The sequence below is a fragment of the Ovis aries genome, chromosome 23 (genome assembly GCF_016772045.2).
Source record: "Ovis aries strain OAR_USU_Benz2616 breed Rambouillet chromosome 23, ARS-UI_Ramb_v3.0, whole genome shotgun sequence".
NCBI lineage: Eukaryota > Metazoa > Chordata > Mammalia > Artiodactyla > Bovidae > Ovis > Ovis aries.
In genome coordinates, this window is record NC_056076.1 from 30,717,976 (window position 1) to 30,745,899 (window position 27,924).

At 43.2% G+C, this 27,924-nt stretch overlaps 1 protein-coding gene and 1 non-coding gene across 6 annotated transcripts in view; one reads left to right on the top strand and one right to left on the bottom strand.

Annotated features, from left to right (window-relative positions):
* Positions 1-27,924, top strand: part of KCTD1 (potassium channel tetramerization domain containing 1) — a 206,251-nt gene that overhangs the window by 114,638 nt on the left and 63,689 nt on the right. Inside the window, exon 1 of one of the 5 annotated variants that reach the window (XM_027960828.3) lies at positions 1,019-27,269. The exons of the other annotated variants lie outside the window; for them this stretch is intronic. The gene's annotated coding sequence lies outside the window, so the exon portion shown is untranslated. Of the gene's footprint in view, positions 1-1,018; positions 27,270-27,924 lie in introns of those variants that run through there. 5 annotated transcript variants of the gene reach the window in all.
* TRNAC-ACA (transfer RNA cysteine (anticodon ACA)) lies at positions 3,386-3,457 on the bottom strand. The gene has a single exon. It is a non-coding gene; the product is annotated as a tRNA-Cys (tRNA).

Here is a 27,924-nt window from a genome sequence, read left to right on the forward strand (position 1 = left end):
TTTCTTCTGAGTTTGTTCTGCAGACCCTTCCCATTGCTAGAGGGGGTAGGAGGCACCCTCTGAAGGCGTAATTGCCACCCAGACTCTAGGGGATTCACAAAAGTTGGCTTAGATGGAGATCAACAGCTTTTCACAAGAAAGTTTATTTGGAATGGTTTGGGATTAGGGGAAGCAGTCATAATACATAGTCTTAAAACATTTTGAAGGTTGTTTTGGCAATAGCTTTCATAAATTTTAATTCCAGTGTTTTAGAAGTAGGGCCTGTATTTGTCTACATCTGTTATATTGTTGTGTTTCCCTCCTGGCGTAATTGGATTATCATTTTCTAATTCTTGACTTTGGTCTTGGAGACTATATAAAATCAACAGAAATTTTACTTAAAGTTGATGTGTACTAGTACTAACACATGTTTTGAATAGACTGCAGAATCAGGGTAATTGCTTGGTGTTTGGATGCAGCATTTCTGACTAATTAGTGACCTCTTCTGCCTTGTTTTAATTTGACAGAGTGAGCGCTGTTATAAAATAGAAAGGATTGCTGTGATGATACAGGATCTGCTACCTCTAGTTTGCTCTTCAAATAATCACAGTATTGTAGTCCCAATAATATGTTTGTGGGTTTTAGAATTATATTAATTATTAATAACTTTAATACTTCCATTAATTTCAATAAGCCAGCTCATCTGGAGTGTTGGTTTCTATCTTGTGATTTTTTCCTGACAAAATTATATATAAATAGACGTTAGCTATTTTCTTTCCATCTTGAACAAATATTTCACTGTTTTTTACTCCAGGAAAAAAATGAGAGACTGGCAGTATGTTTATTTTTCAGTGGAAAACATGTTGCTGCGGAAACATGGGGACCTAGATAAAAGTGTAACAAGAATATTAGAAAATGGATTATGCTAGCCTCATTTTCTTTTCTTCTCAACATGATGTTCCTTTACACATTGCCTTTTTTTTTTTTTTAAACTAATAGTAGGATGTTCATAGTGCTGGTGATTTCACTAGTTTCAGGATTATTTTTTAAGGAGGAAGGATGGTGAATTTCCAGGTACGTCTCTCAAGTTTTTTTTTTTTTTTTTTTAACTTACGAAGAGGATCATGGAGTCCTAGACCCTTTTTGTGCATTTAACTACTATCTCGAGTGATGGGTTTTAGAACCACCCCTTGGGATGTGAGTGGTGATCTAGGCAGAGTCAAGATGTTATACAAAATAACTGTGAAAGTAGGATTCATTTATTGAGCACTTACTGTGTGCAAGGGCAGGAATTTGAAGGTAAAAAATAGCTTAGAAATAGTTAAAGGAAGACACTGGAGAAGCTACAGGGGGAATACCTACAGTGTAAACTGTAGTGGGCAAGTCAGGAGGAGGACCTGATGGAGAGGGAGGGGATGGGGGTCTTGGCCCAGCTACTGACTGCTCACCAGAAGAGCCTGGGGAGTCAACAGCGTGTGCATTGCTTTCTAAGAAATGGGACCAAAGGTGGCCTGACCAAACTGAAAGACTAGACATTTAAACCTTAAAAGTGTGTGGGGAGAAAATGTAAAATCTCAGAAGAAAAAAAAAACTTGCCTTGTCAAAATGTAAGCCTTCTCACTGCTGTGACCTTTTGTGGGAAAGCCTTAGTTCACGGCTGTCTTGGCTGTCCCAGCATGAAGTAGGCTGTCGCGTCTGAGGTTCATGAGAATAGTGCTTTACAGGTTGCAAAGGGCTTTTTAATATGTGATTTCATTCTAAGGACGCTTTGCAGGGCCCTTCCTAGTGTCAGTTACTGGGTTGGATAGACTGTGGGGACACAGATAAACTCCTTGACCTGGGAGGACTCAGCTTTGTGGAGGAGGCAGACAAGTGACCCGAAGTGTAATAACTCCTGTGATATCTCGAGTGATGGGTTTTAGAACCACCCCTTGGGATGTGAGTGGTGATTTAGGCAGAGTCAAGATGTTATACAAAAAAACATGAAGGGGAAGGGTGGGAACTGGAATTATACCCATCCTCCACATGAGGAAAGCTGACCCTTAGAGAGGTTAGGCAGTTTCTCAAGTTCACCTCGTTCCCGAGGAATTAAGTTCCAAGTCTAGGTTTAGGCCCTTTTACAGTGCTACTTTTGGCGCTGTCATGTATAGCTGAAGGTTGTTTTGTTTTGTTTGTGGTTTTTAGCTACACTTCATGGCTTGCAGGATCTTAGTTCCCCGACCAGGGATTGAACCTGTGCCTTTGGCAGTGAGGGCACAGAGTCCTAACCACTGGACCACCAGGGAATTCCCTAGCTGAAGTTACAAAAGCATTGCTGTCAGGCACTGAGGAAAGAAAGAAAAAAGTACACTGAAGCACAAGTATGCGGATGGATGTATCTTTTAAAAACTGAGAGTCTTAATGTGATTTTCGTGCTTTTGGTGTTTTAGGACAGTCCAAGAGAACATTCTGGATCAGGGTGAAGTAGAATGGTCCAACAGTGCTCCAGATGTCAGTGGCTGACAGCTCCAGCCAGACTGACGGCGGGGGGGTGGGGGTGGGGAATCTTTCCTCACAGTGAAGCCCAGCTCCTGGAGCCCCCCTGCAGTGGCTGAGGACTGACCCCCACGGAGAGCTGTATAGTTCTGTCTTTTCCCACTTGAGCCAGAGCACTTAGTTGAAAGAGTGTACACAGTTCTAATGCAGTTATGACTAGTAAAAAGAGCCAATAAAAATGACAATAAAGTGCCTGACAAATAGAAAATGTTTAATAATGCTGAGGTACTTTATGGGGCAAGGCTTTACCTCTTGGCATGGGATGACAGGCTTCCCACCGAGGCTTTTCCTGGCGGCTGCCCTTGGCCGCCAGCTCCCGCCCAGACCGTACAGGCGAAGTGCCCAGGCACTGCAGTCCTAGAATCACCCAACTTTTTCCTGCAGGAACTTCTCTGGAAAGTGACCGCCACAGACGTGTAGCCATTTTAATTGTGACAATGGGTAACACAAGGTTTACAGGACGCTTCAGTGAGAAGGGAAAAGGCACAGTAGCAAAAAAGTAAAGGGAAGGCAAGCAGTTAAAGTGCCTCCGATCCTACTGGACATTTGGAGCAAAACCAACATTCTCCATCAGTTCTGATTAGACCTCCCAAAGGAGAGACCAAATTAAAGTTAAGCTGAATTACCCTTGGGCAGGTTACTTAGTTTCCCTTCTCTTAGGTGGCAGTCCAGTTGTTCCTCGGTATCCTCAGAGAATGGGTTCCAGGACCCCCTGGGATGCTCAGGTCCCTTATATAAAGTGAAGTGAAGACACTCAGTCATGTCCAACTCTTTGCAACCCCATGGACTGTAGCCTACCAGGCTTCTCAGTCCTGAGATTTTCCAGGCAAGAGTACTGGAGTGGGTTGCCAATTCCCTTCTCCAGATGATCTTCCCTACCCAGGGATTGAACCCGGGTCTCCTGCATTGTAGGCAGACACTTTACCCTCTGAGCCACCAGGGAAGCAAGTGGTGTCGTATTTGTATATAAGTGGTAAATGTCCTGCCTAAACATTGCATCATCTTTAGATTACTTATAATGCCTGATGCCGTGTAAATGCCATGTAAGTAGTTATAAATACAATGTAGATGTTCTTAAACAGTTGCTGCTGCTGCTGCTGCTAAATCGCTTCAGTCATGTCCGACTCTGTGCGACCCCATAGACGGAAGCCCAAATTCAAGTTTCTGGAGTGATTTTTGCAATATTTTTAAATACTTTTGATCTGCAGTTGATTGAAACTCTGGGTGCCCATAGACACAGAGGATTGACTGCACTCCTGCTGTGAGTGGTGAAAGCCCATAGTAAGTGCTCAGTAACTAATAGATTTTAAAAATTTCAGTTGATTAGAGATTACTGACAGGGTACAGGAAACGTAGAGGGGCAGTATACAATTTCCAGTTGATCCTCAGTATTCTCTTTTTGAGCTAAAACAGAGGATCCCCCCGCCCCCGTAAACCCACAAAATATTTATAAACACAGGTGAAAGAATGGAGGTATGCAAATAAACCAGCTGGAGATCCCCCATCTGTGGTAATGACAAAATAATGAAAAACAAAAGGCAAAGAATAACTTTAAAATTTATATAGAAAAATGCATGTTAAATTCTAGATATCCCTGTTGAGCCAGTGTGTAACTCATTAAAATATAAAAATAAAATTAAATCCACACGCTTTTATTCTCTCCTTTATACCATGAAGAGGATAATTTAATAATTAAAGGATAAATTTTGGACTGTCTTTTAAGTAGATCTTGAAAAAGTTGAAATGACTTATAAGTATTGACAACATGTCTACAGTGTTCAATACAATTATCCATTTCATTAAAAATACACAATTTGATTTATTTTATTTTTTTAATATAAATTTATTTGTTTTAATTGGAGGCGAATTACTTTACAATATTGTATTGGTTTTGCCATACATTAACATGAATCTGCCATGGATGTGTACGTGTTCCCCATCCTGAACCCCCCTCCCACGTCCCTCCCCGTACCATCCCTCTGGGTCATCCCAATGCACCAGCCCTGAGCATCCTGTATCATGCACCGAACCTGGACTGGCGATTCGTTTCACATATGATATTATACATGTTTCAATGCCATTCTCCCAGATCATCCCACCCTCGCCCTCTCCCACAGAGTCCAAAAGACTGTTCTATACATCTGTGTCTCTTTTGCTGTCTCGCATACAGGGTTATCGTTACCATCTTTCTAAATTCCATATATATGTGTTAGTATACTGTATTGGTGTTTTTCTTTTTGCTTACTTCACTCTGTATAATCGGCTCCAGTTTCATCCACCTCATTAGAACTGATTCAAATGTATTCTTTTTAATGGCTGAGTAATACTCCATTGTGTATATGTACCACAGCTTTCTTATCCATTTGTCTGCTGATGGACATCTAGGTTGCTTCTGTGTCCTGGCTATTATAAACAGTGATGCGATGAACATTGGGATGCATGTGTCTCTTTCAATTCTGGTTTCCTCAGTGTGTATGCTCAGCAGTGGGATTGCTGGGTCATAAGGCAATTCTGTTTCCAGTTTTTTAAGGAGTCTCCACACTGTTCCCCATAGTGGCTGTACTAGTTTGCGTTCCCACCAACAGTATAAGAGGGTTCCCTTTTCTCTACACCCTCTCCAGCATTTATTGCTTGTACACTTTTGAATAGCAGCCATTCTGACTGGCGTGAAATGGTACCTCATTGTGGTTTTGATTTGCATTTCTCTGATAATGAGTGATGTTGAGCATCTTTTCATGTGTTTGTTAGCCATCTGTATGTCTTCTTTGGAGAAATGTCTGTTTAGTTCTTTCGCCCATTTTTTGGTTGGGTCGTTTATTTTTCCGGAATTGATCTGCAGGAGTTGCTTGTATATTTTTGAGATTAATTCTTTGTCAGTTACTTCATTTGCTGTTATTTTCTCCCATTCTGAAGGCTGTCTTTTCACCTTGCTTATAGTTTCCTTTGTTGTGCAGAAGCTTTTAATTTTAATTAGGTCCCATTTGTTTATTTTTGCTTTTATTTCCAATATTCTGGGAGGTGGGTCATAGAGGATCATGCTGTGATTTATGTCGGAGAGTGTTTTGCCTATGTTCTCCTCTAGGAGTTTTATAGTTTCTGTATACATTTAGATCTTTAATCCACTTTGAGTTTATTTTTGTGTATGGTGTTAGAAAGTGTTCTAATTTCATTCTTTTACAAGTGGTTGACCAGTTTTCCCAGCACCACTTGTTAAAGAGATTATCTCTTCTCCATTGTATATTCTTGCCTCCTTTGTCAAAGATAAAATGCCCATAGGTGCATGGGTTTATCTCTGGGCTTTCTATTTTGTTCCATTGATCTGTATTTCTGTCTTTGTGCCAGTACCATACTGTCTTGATGACTGTGGCTTTGTAGTAGAGCCTGAAGTCAGGCAGGTTGATTCCTCCAGTTCCATTCTTCTTTCTCAAGATTGCTTTGGCTATTCGAGGTTTTTTGTATTTCCATACAAATTGTGAAATTATTTGTTCTAGCTCTGTGAAAAATACCGTTGGTAGCTTGATAGGGATTGCATTGAATCTATAGATTGCTTTGGGTAGTATACTCATTTTCACTAAATTGATTCTTCTGATCTATGAGCATGGTATATTTCTCCATCCATTAGTGTCGTCTTTGATTTCTTTCACCAGTGTTTTATATTTATAGTTTTCTATATATAGGTCTTTAGTTTCTTTAGGTAGATATATTCCTAAGTATTTTATTCTTTTCGTTGCAATGGTGAATGGAATTGTTTCCTTAAGTTCTCTATTTTCTCATTATTAGTGTATAGGAATGCAAGGGATTTCTGTGTGTTGATTTTATATCCTGCAGCTTTACTATATTCATTGATTAGCTCTAGTCATTTTCTGGTGGAGTCTTTAGGGTTTTCTATGTAGAGGATCATGTCATCTGCAAACAGTGAGAGTTTTACTTCTTTTCCAATGTGGATTCCTTTTATTTCTTTTTCTGCTCTGATTGCTGTGGCCAAAACTTCCAAAACTGTGTTGAATAGTAGTGGTGAGAATGGGCATCCTTGTCTTGTTCCTGACTTTAAGGGAAATGCTTTCAATTTTTCACCATTGAGGATAATGTTTGCTGTGGGTTTGTCATAGATAACTTTTATTATGTTGAGGAATGTTCATCCTATTCCTGCTTTCTGGAGAGTTTTTATCATAAATGGATGTTGAATTTTGTCAAAGGCTTTCTCTGCATCTATTGAGATAATCATATGGCTTTTATTTTTCAATTTGTTAATGTGGTGTATTACATTGATTGATTTGCGGATATTGAAGAATCCTTGAATCCCGGGATAAACCCCACTTGGTCATGATGTATGATCTTTTTAATGTGTTGTTGGATTCTCACTGCTAGAATTTTGTTAAGGATTTTTGCATCTATGTTCATCAGTGATATTGGCCTGTAGTTTTCTTTTTTTGTGGCATCTTTGTCAGGTTTTGGTATTTTAGGGTGATGTTGGCCTCATAGAATGAGTTTGGAAGTTTCCCTTCCTCTGCAATTTTCTGGAAGAGTTTGAGTAGGATAGGTGTTAGCTCTTCTCTAAACTTTTGGTAGAATTCAGCTGTGAAGCTGTCTAGACCTGGGCTTTTGTTTGCTGGAAGATTTCTGATTACAGTTTGAATTTCCGTGGTTGTGATGGATCTGTTAAGATTTTCCATTTCTTCCTAGTTCAGTTTTGGAAAGTTGTACTTTTCTAAGGATTATCCATTTCTTCCAAGTTGTCCATTTTATTGGCATATAGTTGCTGATAGTAGTCTCTTATGATCCTTTGTATTTCTGTGTTGTCTGTTGTGATCTCTCCATTTTCATTTCTAATTTTATTGATTTGATTTTTCTCCCTTTGTTTCTTGATGTGTTTGGCTAATGGTTTGTCAATTTTATTTATCCTTTCAAAGAGCCAGCTTTTGGCTTTGTTGATTTTTGCTATGGTCTCTTTTGTTACTTTTGCATTTATTTCTGCCCTGATTTTTAAGATTTCTTTCCTTCTACTAACCCTGGGGTTTTTCATTTCTTCCTTTTCTAGTTGCTTTAGGTGTAGAGTTAGGTTATTTATTTGACTTTTTTCATGTTTCTTGAGGTATGCCTGTATTGCTATGAACTTTCCCCTTAGCACTGCTTTTACAGTGTCCCACAGGTTTTGGGTTGTTGTGTTTTCATTTTCATTTGTTTCTATGCATATTTTGATTCCTTTTTTGATTTCTTCTGTGATCTGTTGGTTATTCAGCAGCATGTTTTTCAGCCTCCATATGTTGGGATTTTTAATAGTTTTTCTCCTGTAATTTAGATCTAATCTTACTGCATTGTGGTCAGAAAAGATGCTTGGAATGATTTCAATTTTTTTGAATTTACCAAGGCTAGATTTATGGCCCAGGAGGTGATCTATCCTGGAGAAGTTTCTGTGTGTGCTTGAAAAAAAGGTGAAATTCATTGTTTTGGGGTGAAATGTCCTATAGATATCAATTAGGTCTTACTGGTCTATTGTATCACTTAAAGTTTGTGTTTCCTTGTTAATTTTCTGTTTAGTTGATCTATCCATAGGTGTGAGTGGGTTATTAAAGTCTCCCACTATTATTGTGTTGTTATTAATTTCCCCTTTCATACTTGTTAGCATTTGTCTTACATATTGCAGTGCTCCTATGTTGGGTGCGTATATATTTATAATTGTTATGTCTTCTTCTTGGATTGATCCTTTGATCATTATGTAGTGTCCGTCTTTGTCTGTTTTCACCACCTTTGTTTTAAAGTCTATTTTATCTGATCTGAGTTTTGCTACTCCTGCTTTCTGATTTCTCTTAATTATAAACAATAAATTTTTGGAAATTGATCTCTAATTTTCATTAGAATGTGGTAAGTCTGGTAAAATATATTCTAAATTTATTTGAATAAATAAAATATCTTAATCATATAGAATATGGAATTAAGGTCTTTTAAACTTTTATCATTAAAAACAGTATATGTGACCAGATGATTAATTTCATTTTTTTTTAATAATAGTTTTGAAAACATTCTCACAGCCACTTTACAACCAGAAAAGATCTCATCCAAATACTAAAGAATATTAAACTTTTTGGCAATGTATTACATAGAACAATGGCACTCTTTGTGTCAAAGTGCTAATTTGAGAGAGAGTATGTCATGCTTTTAACTCTTTTCCAAATAAAGTACTTGTTTAACTGAGATAAATCATCAAATATTTCACATTTTAGTTGTAATTTAGTTTATACCAACATGTTGTCTTTAGTGCACTGCCTGGTAGCAAGGATACACATCTAATTCCTAAAATACTCATCCCCATGATCCATCCAGTAGCTGACACATAGGCATGTAACATGTTACAGTAAGTACTCAGCCTATGTGATTCCATCTGCGTAACAGTCTTGATTCCATGATTCCAATCCACATAACCGTCTTGTAGTCCGGAGACATGAAGTAGCCTGCCCCAGAAAGTTCAGTTAGTAAATGGCAAAACCAAGGCTCTCACTTGAACTGTTCATTCAACAAATATTAATTGAGCGCCTACTGTGTGCCAGTCACTGATGACCCTATAAAGACTGAGGTGGAAGGTCTCATTTCTCATAAACTTTGCATTTAAATAGGAGAGACAGACGTTAGAACTAACAAAACTGTCACTGAAATAGACCAAAGTGACCGGGCAGCTACTGCCTCCCCATCACTTGGGTCCCACCCACACCGGAGCAGGTCCCACACAATAAGCACGTGTGCTCATCTAGCCCCAGAGAGGGCTCTGTGCGAGCCCAGAGCAGATGGACCTGTGACTGGCCTCGTCCACTCCCCTAGGTACAGGTGGGCGCTTTGAAATCAGACTTACAGTTTCCCCAATTAAAATATTAGGGGGGACTTCCCTGGTTCTCCAGTGGCTACGATTCTGTGTTCCCCATAATGGGGGCCCCGGTTCAATCCCTGGTCCAGGAACTAGATTCCACATAAAGTAACTAAAGATCCCACATGCTGCAACAAAGACCCAGCACAGCCAAAGAAATATTTTTAAAAAATATTAGGGGAAGGACTGTAACCTGCATAGAACAGATGTTAGCACTGTTCCTTTCTTAAGAACTCAGGGTGGACAACACATCTTTCCACCTCAGCTTGAGGGCAGATTGAAGATACAGAAGCCCAGGAAATGATCTGGATTCGAGGCTCAGAATCTATTTCCTGGACAACAAAGCCCCGCCTCCTCATTTGCTGAAGTGTTAGTGTCTCAGTCGTGTCCGATTCTTGCAACCCCATGGACTGCAGCCTGCCAGGCTCCTCTGTCCATGGGAATCTCCAGGCAAGAATATTGGAGTGGGTAGCCATTCCCTTCTGCAGAGGATCTTCCCAGCCCAGGGATTTAACCCAGTTCTCCTACATTGCAGGCAGATTCTTGACTGTCTGAGCCACCAGGGAAGCCCTCTTGCTAGGTTATGTGTAACCCTTACGACGTGATAGCTTCAGAGTTTATCCAGTTGATTCTAGGAAAGGTTCTCCCAATGCCTTCAAAGAACTGGGGTCTTTTTCTCAGGGACACGCTTCCCCAAACTATGTCACTGAGGACATTTGTCAGAGGATCTGTGCTTTTCTCCCCACTCCTGTGCAAGAAAGCAGCTAAGATATTATTGCTGGAAGCAGGAGAAAATATCAACATCGGTGGGCACTGGCTCCTCCATATTTGTGATGCTGAAGGATCGTGGGATTAGCGTTTAAGCGTGAGGTCACCTGGCATGGCTGCTGGTTACTGCCCTCACCTCTCTGGGTGTTAATCAGGCCAGGTCACCTAAACCAATTTATGAGAAGCTCTTGATGAGACAGGCATTAACTGGAATACCTGGTCAGGTGACTTCAATAATCCTTTCTGCCCTAAGAACCTATGATTTCACCCTGGACCAAAAAAAAAAAAAAAAATGTCTACAGATCAGAATTGTACAAAAGTTTGTAAATTAGATCGCAGTTGAAAGACATGAAGGAATTCTGTTTTGGAATCCTCATTTTTTCTTGATGTGAACTCCAGTATCTGGTCAGGCTATTTAATGTTAAAGATACCTTGCTGTACTTTCTAGTGTCTGTTGCCATTTTGGGTTGGATTTAAGTTTCGAGGATGTGTGTCTTTTTTTTTCCCCCATAATATTTGAGTTACTATGATGTATAAAGTAGTGTATCTGATTTAATGATCTCCGCCTGTGGTTGAAAATTTCTAACCGATTTAGGGTTGTTTTCTCCTTAATTTGCTGTATGCAGAGTGGGTAGCCCTTCAAGAACTAATGGTTGAATGTTTTTTAAAGTGAGTTGATATTTTCATCAGACCCCTTTGTATAAGGATCATTCCTGGAATGTTGCTTCCTTTTCTTGCCGCTCTATCCCCAGCATCTGGCACAGTGATTGGGCACATTTTAGGTGCATACTAGTAAAGTAATGCTCAAAATTCTCCAAGCCAGGCTTCAGCAATACGTGAACCATAAACTCCCTGATGTTCAAGCTGGTTTTAGAAAAGGGAGAGGACCCAGATATCAAATTGCCAACATCTGCTGGATCATGGAAAAAGCAGGAGAGTTTCAGAAAAACATCTATTTCTCCTTTCTTGACTATGCCAAAGCCTTTGACTGTGTGGATCACAATAAACTGTGGAAAATTCTGAAAGAGATGGGAATACCAGACCACCTGACCTACCTCTTGAGAAATCTGTACGCAGGTCAGGAACAACAGTTAGAACTGGACATGGAATAACAGACTGGTTCCAAATAGGAAAAGGAGTACATCAAGGCTGTATATTGTCACCCTGCTTATTTAACTTATATGCAGAGTACATCATGAGAAACACTGGACTGGAAGAAACACAAGCTGGAATCAAGATTGCTGGGAGAAATATCAATCACCTCAGATATGCAGATGATAACACCCTTATGGGAGAAAATGAGGAGGAGCTAAAAAGCCTCTTGATGAAAGTGAAAGAGGAGAGCGAAAAAGTTGGCTTAAAGCTCAACATTCAGAAAACAAAGATCATGGCATCTGGTCCTATCACTTCATGGGAAATAGATGGGAAACAGTGGAAACAGTGTCAGACTTTATTTTTGGGGGCTCCAAAATCACTGCAGATGGTGACTGTAGCCATGAACTTTAAAAGACGCTTACTCCTTGGAAGAAAAGTTATGACCAACTTAGATAATATATTCAAAAGCAGAGACATTACTTTGCTGACTAAGCTCTGTCTAGTCAAGGCTATGGTTTTTCCTGTGGGCATGTATGGATGTGAGAGTTGGACTGTGAAGAAGACTGAGCGCCGAAGCATTGATGCTTTTGAACTGTGATGTTGGAAAAGACTCTTGAGAGTCCCTTGGACTGCAAGGAGATCCAACCAGTCCGTTCTGAAGGAGATCAACCCTGGGATTTCTTTGGAAGGAATGATGCTAAAGCTGAAACTCCAGTACTTTGGCCACCTCATGCGGAGAGGTGACTCATTGGAAAAGACTCTGATGCTGGGAGGGAATGGGGGCAGGAGGAGAAGGGGACGACAGAGGATGAGATGGCTGGATGGCATCACGGACTCGATGAATGTGAGTCTGAGTGAACTCCGGGAGATGGTGATGGACAGGGAGGCCTGGCGTGCTGCGATTCATGGGGTCGCAAAGAGTCAGACACGACTGAGCGACTGAACTGAACTGAACTGAAAGTATTTGTAGAAGAAAATAAAAATATTTTGTAATAACAGTAAAGGTTAATGTATAACCTCTGCCCTCCTAGCCTTGAGCAGAATGGATCTAAATATTTTACTCTCATCTGAAAAAATGAAAACGAATTCTTTCGCTGTGGAGGTTGGAAATAAAATACTCCTTCAACAGTATATAAGGGGAAAAAATAAAACACATTTCCGTAAATATTTGTGGCACACCTACAGTGTACCTAGCACCGTTCTCTGCTCCGAAGGTCAGACGATTAAGACAGTGCCCCAAAGACTAAACCCAGCCCTGTCCTGTGTATGTTGCAGATGTAATTTGTTCTCTTCTGCTGATTTCCTAGCACGTGACAGGGATCACAGACAGTCAGATAAACGAGCCGCCAGGTTAAATACGGTGATGGTAGCCATGCTGGCCTAGTAGAACAAATACTTGAAAAGTTTTTCAAGAAGCTTCTCAGGTAATAGACATCAGTGGTGGTGGGGCAGCAGAGGGTTGCAAACTAGGTGGAAGATTATGGAAGATACTGCAATCTAACTGCAGCTGACAGTCTGTACCAGCTATGCAGGTCTGTGGTGGTGCCCTCCAGGGATGAGAGATGAGGTGGGCAGGACAAGGGTGGCCTTGCCTGGAGGTCCCCACACCTGGACTTCCGCCCGTTCTGTGCTTCATATCTGGACAGTGTTCACCTCTCCACCTCCAGCCTACTCAGATTTTTCCTTTCTTTTTCCCCTTCCCCAGAGCCCTCATTTCTTCTCCTCCTTTCCCTGGCTCCACCTCCAACCTCATAACAACAAAGAGAAACCCTTTTGCAAAGAAATCCATTTGATTTCATAGAATCATCCAGAATGTAGTGTTTGCTCCAACTACAGAGTTGCCAGGGCACAACTGCGAATTTCTTAGCTACGGAACTCCGACTTTAGGGAGGTCAGTGTTAGATAACTTGGGTTTAGGGGAAAGAGTTCCTTTTGCTTGTCTGTCTGTCTGCCTGCATCTGTCTCTCCAGTTGTCTGCATTGGGCTTTTGTGGTAATCTGGCCTCTTGTTTCTCTCCTGTGTCAATTTTATCAATGTTAGGACATAGCATGCTATATTAGAAGATATCAATGACTGTTGTCACTAATCCCATTTCTCTGAAGTTTGATCATAGACTAGATAGATACATAGATAAATAAATCTTCATCTGCCAACAATCAAAGAGGTGTCTGGTAGCCCTGGTAGCTTAGCTGGTAAAGAATCTACCTGGTAAAGAATCCACCTGCAATGCAGGTCTCCACCCCAGTTCCATCCCCGGATTGGGAAGATCCCCTGGAGAAGAGAATGGCTGCCCACTCCAGTATTCTTGGGCTTCCCTGGTGGTGCAGACAGCAGAGAATCCGCCTACAATGCGGGAGACCTGGGTTTGATCCCAGTATTGGGAAGATACCCTGGAGAAGGGAGTGGCTGTCCGCTCCAGTGTTCTTGCCTGGAGAAATCCGTGGACAGAGGAGCCTGGCAGGCTATAGACCATGGGGTCACAAAGAGTAGGATATGGCTGATGGTCTGGTCTGTTGTGCACGGGCTCTAAGCAGAGGAGGACAGGATTCAACTTGTTTGCCTTTGTGTGTGTGTGCTTTTGTTGTTAACAAGTTCTGTTCTGTTGAGAGATGTGGACCTTGGATTCCAGAGGAATTGGAGCAAGGGAGAGGTGATGGTGTCCAAGGACTAAGATAGTAGCAGATGGTTCCCAGAGATATTTGGGAGGTGGACTCCTCAGGGCATGGAGGTCGGTGTTGTGGGGACAGGAGTTCAGGCGATGGACAGACAGATGAAGGGTGATGCTACTTATTGCAACCCCACCCCTGAGGGGTGGTGGGGGGGGGTGAAGGCGGGGGAAAGCCCTGGGGGCAGATGTTGAGCTCTGCTTAGGGATTTGATAGGCTCAGGGACACCCGAGGGGCATGTCAGATAAGCAGGCAGATAAACAGGTCTGACAGAAGTCGTCTGGAGGATAAAACTTGGAAGTTCACCAGTTTGTGGATGATAATGGAAGCCACTTGGGGTGGATTGTTTTGCTTAGAAAGAAATCCTAGCTGGAGAATAAAAGAGAGCCTGAAGAAACTTGAATATTGGGGGAAGAACAGAGAAGGGGGTGGCCGGGCATACAGCCGGAGTTGGGGATGCCTAGGGCACTAGGGGGTAGGGGTGTAGTGTAGTGGTGGGTTTTGTTAATGGGTTTGAGATTGCCATAAGATGAGACCTTGGGGTACGCCCTCTGGCTTCTCCACAGAGCAGTTCCCTGGCGGGCAGCAGGGTGGCGGGCAGCAGGCAGAAACCATACGTAGGGAGGGAGCCGAAGGAGGGAAGAGAGGTGAGGACCCAGGAACAGCTGAGCTACTTCCAGACTTGACCATCCAAGAGAAAGGGAGCTAGAGGGAGCTGGGGCCGAGACAAGTTGGCAGGGGATTTCATGTATTTTTAACATGGGAGACACGTGAACATGTTTACATGCTGATGGGGAGGAGGTGATGGACAGCAGGTTGGAAGGAATGGGGGTGAGAGTGGGGGCATACCAAGGACAGATGGGGTGGCTGGTTTGAGGCGGTCTTGTTTACATTTGATGTACTTTTTGAAACTCACAGAAGGAAAATGCTGACCCAGGTTAGACTCAGATGACACTGAGACCTCGCCTCCTCTGCCAGCCCTCCGTATCCCATCCCCCTCCATCAGCGCTCCCCAGGGAGTCTGGGATCCTGGTGGTAAAAGATCCCCACTTCAAGTGCCTTCCTCATTCATTGAGGACACAATGAGAACATCCATTGTGTTTCAATTGAGTCAGTGACAGAGGGGAGGATCCCTTTCAAGGTAGGGGCCCATTTAATCCAAAGGGAAGCTAAGTAAAATAGGAACGAACATTATCTGAAACTGTTTCTCGGGGAGGGAATGAACGGGTTACAGGAGAACTGCTGGGTCTCGAGTTTCTTAGAATGAAGATGGACACTTGTTGGCATCACTTTAACTGATGCTGAGTATCGTGCATGTGTGCAGAGAGAAACAGTTTCTAACTTTCAGGCTTCTGGCTTTTTCTGGGAGGAAAAAAATTACTGTAATTTGTAAAAAGTATGATTAAAAAAATTTTTTTCTCAATTGATAAACTTTATATTTTAGAGCAGTTTGAGGTTCCCAGGAAAACGGAGCAGAAAATTCAGAGTGCCCATAGATACCATGTCCCCAAACAGTACGGCCTTCCCAGGTGGCACCAGTGGTAAAGAACCTGCCTGCCAATGCAGATGTGGGTTCGATCCCTGGGTCAGGAAGATCCCCTGGAGTAGGGCATGGTAACCTACTCTCCCACTCTATTCTTGCCTAGGGAATCCCATGGACAGAGGAGCCTGGGGGGCTACAGCCCACAGGGTTGAAAAGAGTCAGACATGACTATAGCGACTTAGCACACACGCATACAGTTCAGCCTGCTCCACTATCGGTGGTCCACTGTTACAGTTGGGCACCCTCCACTGACACCTCCGAGCACCCAAACTCCATAGTGTACATTAGGGCTCATCCCTGTTGGACGTTCTATAGGATTTGACAAATTACCGGTGATGTGCATCCACCGATGTATCGCCGTACAGAGTACTTTCACTGCCCTAAAACATCGTCTGCGCTCTGCCCGTTCACCCCCCCCCCCCCCCCCGTTTCTTTCTATGTGTGTCTGTTGGCTTTTTTGGCAGTTATCTTCTGTGTAAACATAAAAATTAGTTTTTCAGTATCTCCTTCGGAAGATCTTGATAGAACCTTAATAACAGCTTTGAGTTTTGAGTACTTTGGTACATAACAGAAAAATTCAGTCCCTGGTCTGGAATTATGACTTTAAAGCAATAATAGTAATTATTTAGTCTTTATCCTCCTCTCCCTGCCCCACTTTGTAAGCCCCCTTTAGTTAACATTTCAGGGCTTCTGTGGTGGCTCAATAGTAAAGAACGCGCCTGCAGTGCAGGAGGCCCGGGTCCAATCCTTAGGTCGGGAAGATCCCCTGGAGAAGGAAGTGGCAACCCACTCCAATATCCTTGCCTGGAAAATCCCATGGATTTAGGAGCCTATTGGGCTACAGTCCTTGGGGTCGTAAAAGAGTCAGACATGACTGAGCGACTAAACAACAACAGTTAGCATTTCAAGGAAGGACTTTTCCCTCTCCTCCTTTCGTAGTGGGGGGTGGGGGTGGCCGGAAGGGCAGAGATATTTGCTCTTGACCCTACTAAACTACTAAACCACCACGGGGCAACTCGCTAAGGAAGGGTCCTGGGCCTCTCCAGAGTCTTGAGTTCTGTTCCTAAAAGGCCAGAAGAGAATCAAAGAAGCTTCTTAAAGGTACAGGCAGCAGTGTTGGCTGCAGGGGCCTTAAAAGATGAAGAAAGGTCATGTGGGGATTAAGGGGTTAAAGCATTAGTGTTCAAGGCTCTGCTTTTTACTCTTCGCTACTTGTACAGAAAGGATGCTGCCTGTGGAAACTGGTCATTGTAAATTCTGCGGTTTGAAAATCATTGGGGGAAAAAAAAAAATCCCAAAATGTGCAGGGAGAATTGGACTGCAAATACCAGTTCAGAGAAGAGCCTCCAAGTGTTCAAGCTTCTTGATTATGGGTTGTGTTTCCATAACCAAGGCTTTACCCAGGTCACCTGGGTTTCCAGCATCCCTGAGGATGCGTCGGAGGAGATGGGGTAAGGTGGGAATCACTTCCCTGATGTCACTTTGCAAGGATGTCGTGACTTTTGATGTTTCTCATTTCCCCGGGGTTCATATTTGCCTAGTATTTTTCTAATGACTATTTCACACTCATCCCAAGTGACAGTAGCCAGGAAGTCATAGCTTTGATATGCTGGCTGTATTTTCTAAAAGACACAGAACTATTTATTTATTAACGAGAACTATTAATGTATGCATTAATTTATTAAAGCAAGAAGATGCACTGGTCCCCTGTGTGGGAATGTCCATCTACACCATAGTCTCCCAGAGGAGGAGGACCCCTGATAGCCTGAAACCCATGAATCAAGGCCCCAGGAGGTTCATGGAGCACACGAGGCGCAGTCGGTCTCCTCCAGTTGCTCCCTGGTCCCCAGAAGTGTCAAGAAAGGACTGCTTCCTTGCTGGTCTCTCCTCACATTCGACTAAATCACAGTTTTGTACATTCTTGGATTTTATGTTCTTCGCACCCAGATGAAAATGCTCATAAAGACGGGTCTCCTGGGACTTGCCAGGCAGTCCAGTGGTTAGTTGTTTGTCTTCCAATGCAGGGGGTGTAGGTTCCATTCCCTGGTCGGGGAGCGAAGATTCCACATCCCTCCCGGCCAGAAAAACAAAGTGTAAAACAGAAGCAGTATTGTAACAAATTCATTTCAGACTTTAAAAATGGTCCACTTTAAAAAAACTGGTCTCTGGCCTGCAGGATTGTGTGACTGCATGGCCTCCACCCTAGGGGGTGGAGCTTAGAGATACTTAAATCCTTTCCATATTTCTCAGTTGGGCTTCCCTGGTGGTTCAGATGGTAAAGAATCTGCCTGCAGTGCAGAAGACCTGGGTTCAGTCCTTGGGTCGAGAAGATCCCTTGGAGAAGGGAACTCCAGTATTCTTGCCTGGAGAATTCCACGGATAGAGGAGCCTGGTGAGCTACAGTCCACGGGCTGGCAGTGAGTCGGACACTGACTCAGCGACTAACACGCTCAGTTACTATTAAACTGAGTAACTCAGTTAACTTAGTAACAAACTCAGTTACTATCAGCAGGTGCTGTGTGGGGTCTGGAAAGGACAACTGTTGTCAGAATGACTAGGGCCTCCCCTGATCTTACATCTTCTAAAGGGACAAAAGGGGGACTAGGTAACAGCAAGAAAGTAGCACCATACTATATAGTAGGCTGTGTTCTACAGAAGAGAAAATCCCAGGGACATGACAGGTGGTTATGGGGATGTGGGGCCGCTTAGAAGGGACATCAAGAGGCCCACCCTGGGAAGAGTGCTTCAGGCAGAGGAAACAGTATGTGTAAAAGTTTTGGAAAATCTTTGGAAAGTGTCAAGATAGTTCAGTTTAATGCTGGGGTGCAAAAAAAGGCAATGAAGTAGACAGCTGGTTGGATCTTCCTGGAGGTGATGGGGAGACAGGGACCCCAGCTTACACCAACTTAACATGTCCTAGAATTGAACACTGAACAAAAGCAGATTGCTAAACGCAACACGTGCATGTTGATGTAGTTTGAAGCTTGAAGCAGGTTCGTCATGGTGGTTTATTGGTCAAGTCGTGTCTGACACCATTCATGGACCATAGCCCACCAGGCTCCTCTGTCCATGGGATTTCCTACGCAAGAATACTGGAGTGGTTTGCCGTTTCCTCCTCCGGGCAGATCTTCCTGACCCAGGGATCAGAAACCTCGTCTCCTGCATTTCAGGCAGATTCTTTACTGACTCAGCCGCCAGGAAGGCAGGTTACTGCACCTCTTAACTACATCTGATCTGTCAAGGAGCCTTACTAGCGTCTCTGTCTCCTGCAGGGGGATCGCTTGGCAAAAGACCTGGCAAGCACCTGGTGAAGGTTTTGCTAGCCGAATCTTCCTGTTAACCCCTGAGGCCTCCTGGAAAGTCTTATTGGTAGAAAGAGATGCATTGTGAGAAATAAACCAAGATTTGCAAAGTTGTTTGGGTAATTCTGCTTTTTGCCAGCCTCATCAAAGGAAGACTGTTGAGACTAGTGTCTGGTATTGGCTGCGTTTTCTAGGAGAGGGATTTTTTTTTTTTTTTTAAGGAAAATGAACTCTCTTGATTTTCAGCATTCTTTCCAGCGAGGCTATTTGGGCAGAATTTATCCAGGCAGTACAAGGCATTTTGTTAGGTGAAGAGTAAAAGTCGTGTCTCTAACAAATAACTCCAGAAGGGTATATGTGGCTTTGTGCCTTTAGAGTCTTTTCTTAATGTTTTCTTAAAGAAATGTTTTATAATTTAACACATGCCCGTAGTAAATTTTTAAAATATGCTATGAAAAATGACTTTGCCGCCCACTCCTGACCTCTGGTTCCCCACTAGAGATAGCCACTGTTACATTTTCTTACAAATTGTTAGGATTCAGCCATTTAATATGCATGTTGAAAATGTTGTCTGCATCCCCTATGAGTTTTGAAAGGTAGTACTTTCTTAAATATTTGGATGTATGGCAGCTATTCAAAGGTCTGGGGGAAAAAAACCAGACAATATAGAAAGAAGGTGGAATAATGTCATTGGGATACTGATTTCCTGAGCATGAGTGAATTGGGGGGTTCACATAAGTAAAACAAAAAAGTTAAAATCGTGTGTACAGGGACTTCCCTGGTGGTGAGATTCTGTGTTCCCAATGCTGGGGAACCGGGTTTGATCCCTGGTCAGGGAACTAGATCCCACATGCTGCAACTAAGACCTGGCACAGTCAAATAAATATTTTTAAAAAGAGAGAGAGAGATGGTTACATATTTAGTTGTGAAATTTTGTACTTAACTTTTTTTTCCCCCTTAGATCTGCTTTTTTTCAATTACTTTTATTAAGGTGGGATTGTTGTTTAGTCGCCAAATAGTGTCTGACTCTTTGTGACTCCATGGACTGTAGCCCGCCAGGCTCCTCTGTCCATGGGATTTCCCAGGCAAGAATACTAGAGTGGGTGGCCATTTCCTCCTCCAGGGGATCTGCTGACTCCCAAGGATCGAACTCATGTCTCTTGCATTGGCAGGCAGATTCTTTACTACTGAGACACAAGGGAAGCCCTAAGGTAGGATTACATAGAACAAAATGTCCAGTTTAAGTTCAGTGAATTTTGACAAGCGTATATACCTGTGTAACTACCATCCCAGTCAATACACAAGATCATTGTCATCATCCTAGAAAGCTTCCCCTGGTCCCTCCTCAGTCAGCCCCCTGCCCTTGCCCAGCCCCTTGGCAATCCATCACTGATCTGCTTCCTGCCACTGTGGCAGGAAAAGAGGCATTTTCTCAGCACATTTGGTGGTGGAGGTTGGGGTGGGGGCAGAGCGCGGTCTTTGATTACTGCTACTGGTAAATGTGTTTCGTTGAGGGAAGTGGAACATCAGCTTATCAGAATATAGCTGATATGGCATTTTGAGTGAAGTATCACAAGGTTGATCTAAAGATTAAATGAGATAGTGTGTGTCGAGCATTGTGTATAGTTGCTTCGCACACAGCGAGGGGCCCCCAAGTGCTCCTTGTCACTGTGGTGGGCTCTGGGTGTCACAGCTGGAGCCCCTCTGTGATAACCCAGGCCCAAGCTTCTCACCCTTCAGGGACCTGGAGGGTTCACCCCCCTCCGGGGAGGGGTGGGTGTGATGGGGGGAGGGTGGGCCTGTCTCCCCTGCCCCCTCCTCCCCCGACTCCCACCACCCCGTTCCAGCAGCGCAGCCTTATTTTGCTTTTCAACTGTGACTCAAGTGTAAGCTTTCTGGGACTTCCTGTGCCCGTCCAGTGGTTAAGACTTCACCTTCCAATGCATGGGGGTGCAGGTTCCACCATGGGTCAGAGAGCTAAAATCCCACATGCTTCATGGCCAAAAAACCAAGAACATGAAACAGAAGTAATACTGTAACACATTCAATAAAGACTTTGAAAATGGTCCACATTTAAAAAAAAATAAACTTTCTTCTGAAAAGTAAGGGTTCCCCATGAACAAACATGGGCGCCCTCCTGAAGTCCAATCTCCTCATTTAATGGCAGGAGAAGGTTTATTACCTTTGGGCAGCAGGAGCGCTGGAACCCAGCCCTCCAAATTTCTAGCCTTTAGAAAATTAAAACAGGGGTGATGCATTGATAGGCATAGACATTGTAAGTTCCCTTACAGCTTCTAGTTTGGAACATATTAGTTTGGGACATTTTAAGAGGTAAAATGTGGAATTGGCTGACACCATCTTTTTAGCAGTCATTTTCCCTTTTTTAATTTTAACTCTAATTTGTCATTTTCCTCGTCCCTTACCCCTTCATATCACTTTTGAAATACGTGTGAATTGAGGTCAATTAGCGTGTGTGTTGACATCCACCTCCAACTAAATTTTTGAATTATCTTCCTATCCATCTTGAGGAGGTAGTAATTTCAGCTTAAGTGGCAATTAAAAAGCAAAGAATTACACTTAATAACCTCCACCAGCATACCCAAGATCTTCTGTTGTGGCATCTGAACAAATACTGTTCGTCATCAATAATTTAGGTGGGATAGCACGTGACTTCCATTTAGTTTTACAGGGTTACCAAGGGCTCTGGTTCTCTCTGGGGAGATGGCAGAGCAAAAGGAGCTGGCCTGAGAGCCTGCTTACCAGGCACCTCTCAGCTGTGGGCCGGGAGCAAGACTCCTTGAGCCTCGGTTTCCCTTTTTGGAGAACACTCAAAATATACCTAACTCTTTTCTAGCCCTGAGTTCATTTGGTATTTATTATCAAAACAGTAATGTGCAAATTCTGTTTTAGACCTGCTACCTCAAATGTGATCCCATGTTACAGGAATAACAGTAATTTAGTTAAGCATATTGTCAGAGTTGACAATGAGGATATATTCATGCTAATTAGAACAGGTACAGTGAATAGGCTCCTGCTTGAGCTGTCTCATTAAGACTGAATTGAATTGATTTTGATGCTTTTTTACAGATTTTTAAATTAACAGTAACAAGTGGCAGCGATTGGCTCTGAGTGTATAGACTTTTACCTAAAACAGCCATATTCTTTCTCCATGATGGTTATTCTTTTACCTTTTAAGTACAGTATGCTAATTTCTTACCTCCTCCTACATCCTTCTTTCTTATTATCCAACTAAATGTATTAGCACAACTGAATATAGATTTAGAGAGAGATGTGGTAATCACTGCTTAACTTAATGTTTTAATTTCTGTAGTCCAACTACCTGAAACAGGATGTATCAGGTACATTATTAGCAGGTAAAGTAATTCCAGTGATGAAATTTATTGAGTCTTTATATAAATGGTTGGCTGAATATTAGTACTGAGATTAATACTGAGCTCCTGCCCATTACTACTAACTTCATTTGATTACCTTTTAGTTTAAGATTTCTAATAGAAGGGCAGCACATCTTTAAATGTAAAGATTTAGAATATTTATTTGTTTCAACAAAACACTTTCCCATACAAAACTAGACTGACTTATAAACAAGCAGTTAACGATTTTAGCATCGCTGTTTTTTTCTTTTAAAATTTTTTAAACTTTTAGTTGGAGGATAATTGCTTTACAATGTTGTGTTGGTTTTTGCTCTACAACAGCTCAAACCAGCCATAAGCATACAAATATCCTGTCCCTCTTGGGCCTTCCTCCCAGGCCACTCTCCATCCCATCCCTCTAGGTCATCACAGAGCTGAGCTGAGTTCCCTGTGCTGTGCAGCAGCTTCCTGCCAGCTCTCTGTTTTACATATGGTAATGTACATGTGTGGTGCTTCTCTCTCAATTCGTCCCACCCTCTCCTTCCCCTGCTGTGTCCACAAGTCTGTTCTCAAATGTCTGTGTCTCTATGCCTGCCCTATAGATCGGTTTATTGGTACCATTTTTCTAGATTCCATATATGTGCATTAATATTACACCACACTTGCTGAAGAGTTACTGAAGGAGGCATGTTTTCTAGTTCTGAGGGCACTTCTAGTCTCAGGGGAATTCTCTAGGCAGTGGCCAAGGCCCTCATCAGAAGTAGCAGGTTCTGAAGACCCATGAAGAATGATACTTGTGAGATTTAACATAATTGTGAAAGTCGGGCAAGTTTTCATTCACCAAATGTCTTCACTGAGCTAGAGTTGTCCTTAAACAGACTCGAGAACAAAGTAATAAAAATAAACTCAAAACATGAAAAAAAATTAATGTACTGCTAATTATTCTTGGCAGTGTAATATCAGAAGTTCATCAATATATACTATATGTATCAGATAGTATATATTCTCTTTTCTCAGCAAAAAAATAAAATAATACTTGTAAAGTTTAAGTTTCTGGTTGTTTGTATAGTACTGCATACCGCGTAGTGTAATGTAAGCTAGGACTTCACAACAAGTTCAGAACCACTGGAAAACAGAGGGAATGAAAAGGTTGTGTGAGTGACGTACATGTAGGTATTTTGTAAGTATCTCTTAAAATAACCATTAAGTCCTTTAGAAGTAAAATAATAATTTATAAAATTAAGGCCATCATTAAAAATAATAGCTTTACTTGGGGACAGCAGTGGTTCAGCAGTTAAGACTCTGAGCTTCCACAGCAGGGGGCACAGGTTCAATCCCTGGTCGGGGAACTAAGATCCCATATGCTGCAAGGTGTGCTGCCCAAAAAAAGAAGGCAAACAATAGCTTATTATTAAAGATTATATTCCAGGTACTAGGTAAGTGCTTTTCGTAACTGCCTACTCCATAACATGAATTATTGATTTTTCTCCATAATCACAAAAAAGGCGTTATTTTGACCTTGTTTAAAGAATGGGCTAAAGCTGAAACTCCAGTACTTTGGCCACCTCATGCGAAGAGTTGACTCACTGGAAAAGACTCTGATGCTGGGAGGGATTGGGGGCAGGAGGAGAAGGGGACTACAGAGGATGAGATGGCTGGATGGCATCACTGACTCAATGGATGTGAGTTTGAGTGAACTTCGGGAGATGGTGATGGACAGGGAGGCCTGGCGTGCTGCGATTCATGGGGTCGCAAAGAGTCGGACACGACTGAGCGACTGAACTGAACTGAACTGAACTGAACTGAAAGAATGGGCTTCCTTTGTGGCTCAAATGGTAAAGAATATGCCCTCAATGCAGGAGACCAGGGTTTGATCCCTGGGCTGGAAAGATCCCCTGGAGGAGGGCATGGCAACCCACTCTGATATTCTTGGCCTGGAAAATCCCATGGACAGAGGAGCCTGGTGGCTACAGTCCATGGGGTCGCAAAGAGTTGGACACGATTGAAGTGACTTAGCACACAGCAGCATGCAAAGGTGGGGAAACTGAGGCAGAGAGCTGTTAAATCAAGCCCAGCAAGCTTGTGATGAAACTAGTGTATGGAAGCCCAGCACTCTGGCCCTGGAGCCCTCAGTTCGATTCTGCCTCTGTGCACTGCTGCTGATGTGTTAGTAGTATTTTTTCAAATAGAGCTTAGAAAGAATAACTGTCAATTCATCAGATTATACCATAAAATATTTTACTTCATTTGAAAATGTTATTACTTTTATTACTGAATAAATGTCCACCTAAGTTATTCATAACATTTCTCATAGTGTCTGTTTAAATCACGTGCTGCTCTCTGTTGCTCTGTTATGTTGCTGGAAGCATTCTGCCTGTTCCAGCCTCGGGTTCATTTTTTTGTTTCCCCTTCTGGTCCTTTTCTCTCTACTGAAGCGGTTTTGAGCACCTTCTGTGGTTAGTGCAGAGACGAGAAAGCAGCTAGTGGTACACCCACCTTTCACAGCCCCTCCTGGAATTAAGTATCAAGTTATTCAATCAGTTGGTTATTAGGCTTCCCTGGTGGATCAGTTGTAAAGAATCCACCTGCAATGCAGGAGTGAAAGAAAAAAAGTGAGGTCACTCAGTTGTGTCCGACTCTTTGCTACCCCATGGACTGTAACCTACCAGGCTCCTCCGTCCATGGGATTTTCCAGGCAAGAGTACTGGAGTGGGTCGCCATTTCCTTCTCCAGAGGATCTTCCTGACCCAGGGATCTGTCAGTCCCTGGGTGGGGAAGATCCCCTGGAGAAGGGAATGGCAACCCATTCCAGAATTCTTGCCTGGAGAAGTCTATGGACAGAGGAGCCTGGAAGTCTGCAGTCCATGGGGTGGCAAAGAGTCGGACACTACTGAGTGACTAACACTTGCGCTTTCAGCTGGTTATTAGTGCCTGTCAAGTGCCCGGCTCTGTGCTGGAGACTGAACAAAGCGTTGCTGCGGCCCCTGCGGAGGTGCGGTCTAGTTGATTTCCAGGAGTGACGCTGTGTGTGTGTGCTTGGTCTCTCAGTCGTAGTTGCGACCCCACTGACTGTAGCTCGCCAGGCTCCTTTGTGCACGGGGATTCTCCAGGCAAGAATACTGGCTGACTCTGAGTACCTCTCATTTATGAAATGCTTCAGCCCGGACTGGGACGAAGTGGCGTTCGACTCTCTTCTCTTGTCCAGCCTTACCGCACCCACCCTGAGTCTGCACCTGAGATCTACAGGGACCCAGAGTCAGCCCCACCGAGCGGGCCCCTTGTCATTCTCTGTAAAGCTCAGCAACGCCAAGACGCCTCACACCCTGCTTCTCGGAGTGTGGACTGCTAACCCCCGAGTGCTGGTCTTTCTGTTGTGCAGTCTGACAGCATTAGATTCTGTCATGGGAAGTACGCGTTTATTTTATTTCCACAAAATCCCTTTCGCCTCGTTAGTGTTTGATTTTTCCTTAATTGACATTCGTGCCTATTAACACAGTGAGTTGGTGGGTTTTGTCTTGTCTTTTTCCCTTGACTGATGGAAGGGGTGGATAACAATCAAAAAGCATTTGAGGGCCATTGCCCGAAGGAAGAAATCACTGAAGTCGTTTACTGGAAGGCGATCAGAGCCCTCAGTTATGGAGCCTTATAGACTTGCTTTATCATCATCAGTACTGTGTATTCATTTTCCACTGTGTGCAAAAATAAAAATGTATTTCATTAAGTACTGTGGGGAACTGGTAGGAAAAATAACCCGGCAGTGCTCGCCACACCCTGGTTTCACACTGATGATGGCTGTAAGCTTTCACTGGATCCCTGTGATCTTCCATCCTGCTGGTTGGTGTCATTGATCTGTGAGCTCATTTATGGGGCCAGCTTTGCATGAGGGTCACGGATCTATCTACCTGGTTCTCTGAAAGTTTGGCTTCTTCCTCCTGATAATCTTCAGAAGGAAGCAGTACCTAGAGGGATCTTTCAGATTCATTATAAAGGAGACCTTGCAAATTGTAGGACCTAGAGAACCCTTCAGACCTTCCCCACAAACCTCTGTCTTGACTGTCCGCTTAGAGTAGTGGTCCCCAACCTTTTTGGCACCGGGGACCAGTTTCGTGGTAGATGATTTTTCCATGGATTGGGTGGGGGAGGGGGATGGTTTGGGGGTGACTCAAGCGCATTCTGTTTGTTATGCTGCTGGTGATCTGACAGGAGGTGGGGCTCAGGTGGTAATGAGAGTGATGGGGGTCAGCTGTAAATTCAGGTGAAGCTTCTACCGGTATGCACCTCCTGCTGTATGGCCCAGTTCCTAACAGTCCACAGGCCAGGGCTGGGGACCCCTGACTCAGAGGGATCAAGTGAGATCCACCCTGGAATAAAAGGAGGACCTGGGGGCCAGCAGCCAGGCATTAGAAACTGACCTCCTGAATAGAGGAGCTGACAGGCTGGTTGGGAAACAAGATGAAACTAGTCTGATCCTCCCCACTTTCCCAACACATCTGCGTTTCTTCCTGTCTCTCCTGCGCTTCCCTCTCCATCAGTTTCTCTTCCTGTCCCCCTCCCACATCACTGGCCTCTTCTCCCTTCCTAAACCTCTTTTGCCGGAGAAGACAATGGCACCCCACTCCAGTACTCTTGCCTGGAAAATCCCATGGACGGAGTAGCCTGGAAGGCTGCAGTCCATGGGGTCGCTGAGGGTTGGACACGACTGAGTGACTTCACTTTCACTTTTCACTTTCCTGCATTGGAGAAGGAAATGGCAACCCACTCCAGTGTTCTTGCCTGGAGAATCCCAGGGACAGGGGAGCCTGATGGGCTGCTGTCTATGGGGTCGCACAGAGTCGGACATGACTAAAGCGACTTAGCAAACCTCTCTTGCATCCCTTCTTGTCTCATTTCTTCTTGGTCCTAGTTCTTGGGCTGTTTTCTCTTCTGATGCTGCTGTTCTAACAGCAACTGTTTTTCCTCATAGATGGAATTTTGCGATCCGCCTCCTCACTATACCACCACTGCCGTTGTTGTGGCATTATATACTGTATCTCGTGGTTAAATAACCATCTAATAAGATTAAACTGGGACTTTTAAGACTACCAAAGACACTTTCCTGCACGGTTCACTGCCTTAAGTGGAAATGCTCCGGTGAAGTCCTGTCTGCTGTTGCAGGTAAACCAAATGACTGCTTTCAGAGTCTAAGTCCTGGTGGGTTAGATGCTACCAGATTGCCCCAGGCCAAGGCGGCACATTTCAGGAGGAAAAATGCAGGCTTAGATCCCAGGATATTTTGCTTCTGACTTTCTTAATCAGCTAACTTTCAATGACTTTGGGCTACCATTGGACAGTTTGAATATTCCTGCTTCAGTTTCCCTTCTTTGCAAAAGACAGTATTGGCCTTACCCTCCTCCTTCTCTGGACCTTTTAGAAGGCTTATGGGTTGTTATTACTCACAACGACTTGGATTTCATAGATTAACTGCTTCATATACATAAGGCACTATGTAAATTCCAGGTATGATTTTTTTTTTTTCTAATTTGTTTCCTTTTTTGTACCATAGTTTTCTGGCCAGTCAGGTTGATCTTTAAAAAGTTCGGGTTTTTTTTTTTTTTTTTTTTTTAACTCTTGTTAGTGTTTATTTTAAGATACTTCTCCAAGAACACAGATGTCTCCTCCTTTACAGCATGAAAACTGTAAGGAACGGCTCATTGCAGTAAAATCGGAGGAGGGAGACGGGCTCAATGCTGCCTTTCCTGCTTATTCACTTTCTTTCTAAGCTGTGCTTTCAGTGTTATCTCTTCATCCATCTGCTCCCAAGCAGGACGTT